Genomic DNA, 2,414 nt, shown 5'->3' with positions numbered 1-2,414 from the left:
CATGGCTGACTATGCTTCAAGTCAGGGACCTCGTGGCTTGCTTTCTCCCTTTCCCTCTCTCTCTCTAGCGAAATTAAAAAAAAAAAAAGATGATGATGAATAAAATTAAATAATTATTTATTTAAAAGATTCAAAAAAAGTGATTTTTCCAAAGAATTATTTTATTTAATTTTATTCATCATCATTATTATTATCTTTTTATTCCCCTTGATCACAGAGAGACAGAGGGGAAGTGAGTAAGCAAGCTGCCAGGTCCAGGACTTGAAGTATGGTCGTTCATGTGGGGGTCCAGTACCTTAATCACTACACCTCCTGCCGGCCCCTATATGCATCATTCAAATCAATGCTTAAAACGAAAAACCAAAACGACAAAACGTGGGTAGTGCTATTTTAGCTGCAAAGTCTTTTCTGTAATCTTTGAGACTGCAAGTTCAGAGCCTAGTGAACCGTGGGAGGAGAAGCCAAACGTGAGTGTCATCTGAACCGGGGAGATGAACCGTAAATTCTCATCATGGCAGAAGAGGAAAGCCTTCAAAGCTAACGCGTTGGCTAGGACCGGGCTTTCCGGTCGGTTTCAGCTAAGCACTCGCCAGTCAGTCCTCTAACCCGAATGACGCCTCGTTTCGGACTCTCCATTGCGCTCTTAAAGTGATCAGATGGGTCTGATCTCTTTTCCAACCCTTCGATGATGGCCAGAGGCTCCGCCTATTTGCTGTGAGGCACTGGTGGCTCCCAGTTCCCTGGGTGGAGCCTAGGGATAGGGACCATAGTCACTCAGCAGCCGGCGGTGCTGTCATGAAGTCCTCACTCATCCAGGGCGAGCATAAGCTCAGCGGCGTTGAGGGCGGAGTCGGGCATGCGCAGTTAGGTTCGATATGTGCGCCTCCCCCTGCCCCCAACCCGAGCGACGTGCGCGCGGGCGCAGCCAGGCCCAGCAGCCTGGGAAGCGGCGGCGAGGCCGGTGTAGGGGAACGCTTGTGCCTGGCAGCGCGCTCGATCACATTTTCTTGGTGCCAGCTCAAGCCACACCGGCAAACATGACTGCTCCCGACACCGCTGCAGTGAACCACTCACACATAGGCGGGTGGGCGCAAAGTTTGAGCGCAGCCCTTACATCGTAATAAAGCTGTTAACCAAAAAGAGCTGGGAAATGAAGGAGGAAGGACGTCAAGGGTCCTTTGTTCTTGGTTGGATCAGAGGGAAGGACAGAGAGATAGCCAGAGGAAGGCTGAGCCGAAGGAAAAAAAGCAAGGAAATGATTATAATAGTCAATAGAGGGACCAGCAGTTAGCGTAATGGCTATGTCGCTGGCTGGACTCCCACGTAGTCGACCGCGGTTCAAGTCACGGACCCGGTGGCTTAAACTCATGCCAGGCGCGTGTGCGTGCATGCCCAAGATCCCAAGAGGAGAATGGAGGAGAAGGGATTGCAGTGTGGCCATCCCCCCTGGGGGGTGATTTCTCGCTTTCTGTCTCTGTCTCTCTCTCTGTCTGGCGAGTGCACGTGCCCTATAGCAAAAACCTCTCCAAAAAAAAAAAAAAAAGTCAATAGAGTGATTAAGTGGATCTGCCAGGGTCTTCTTGAATGTCTTCTGTATTTGTTTGTTGGGGGTTTTAAAAATAATTATTTATTTATTTAATTCCACTTGTTATTGTTATTTATTTATTTTTTTATTTGACCGCCAGAGAGAGAGAGAAAGGGAAAGCGAGAAAGCAAGCCACCAGGTCCAGGACTTGAACTGTGGTTGACCGTGTGGGAATCCAGCACCCTTATTCACCACACCGCCTGCTGGCCTCTGAGTGTCTTCTGTATTTGTTGACCTGGGTGATGGTTATGCAGCTCTTTTCTTTCTTTTTCTTCTTTCTTCCTTTGTTTCTCTTCCTTTCTCTCTCTCTTCTCTTTCTCTCTCCTTCCTTTCATTTGCTATTGGGTGCATGCTTTCACCAGGGAGAGAAAGAAAGTTAGAAAGCAATCCCACAGGAATGGCCATACAGAAATCCCTTCTTTTCCACTCTCCTGGGATTTTGGGCACACCTGCACACACTGCATGATTTTCAAGCTGCGGGTCCAGTACTCAAACTGCATAATAAGCTATGTGAGAGCCACCCCGCTTTAACCACCACACCACCTGCTGCCCTACGCAAGTGTTTCTACATAAGTATTTGTTATCCTACGAAGTTGTGTTTTACATACTTTTATTGTTAAATTATTTACTTAATTTTATTTATTATTTTTTAAAAGAATCATTCATTTATTTATATATTTAATTCCATTTGTTATTATTATTTTTGCAATTTCACCAGAGACAGAGAGAGAGAAAGGGAAAGCAAGAAAGCAAGCCGCCAGGTCTGGGACTCGAACCATGGTAGGCCATGTGGGAATCCAGCACCCTTAACCACTACGCCACCTGACAG

The 2,414-nt window shown here is 46.8% G+C and overlaps 1 pseudogene; it reads right to left on the bottom strand.

The window, feature by feature from the left end:
* Positions 1 to 549: 549 nt before the first annotated feature.
* Positions 550 to 2,414, bottom strand: part of LOC102469738 (cyclin-dependent kinase 2-associated protein 1 pseudogene) — a 3,635-nt pseudogene continuing 1,770 nt past the window's right edge.

Source organism: Tupaia chinensis, unplaced genomic scaffold (assembly GCF_000334495.1).
Source record: "Tupaia chinensis unplaced genomic scaffold, TupChi_1.0 Scaffold145659_1, whole genome shotgun sequence".
NCBI lineage: Eukaryota > Metazoa > Chordata > Mammalia > Scandentia > Tupaiidae > Tupaia > Tupaia belangeri.
This window is presented reverse-complemented; position numbering and strand designations above follow the sequence as displayed.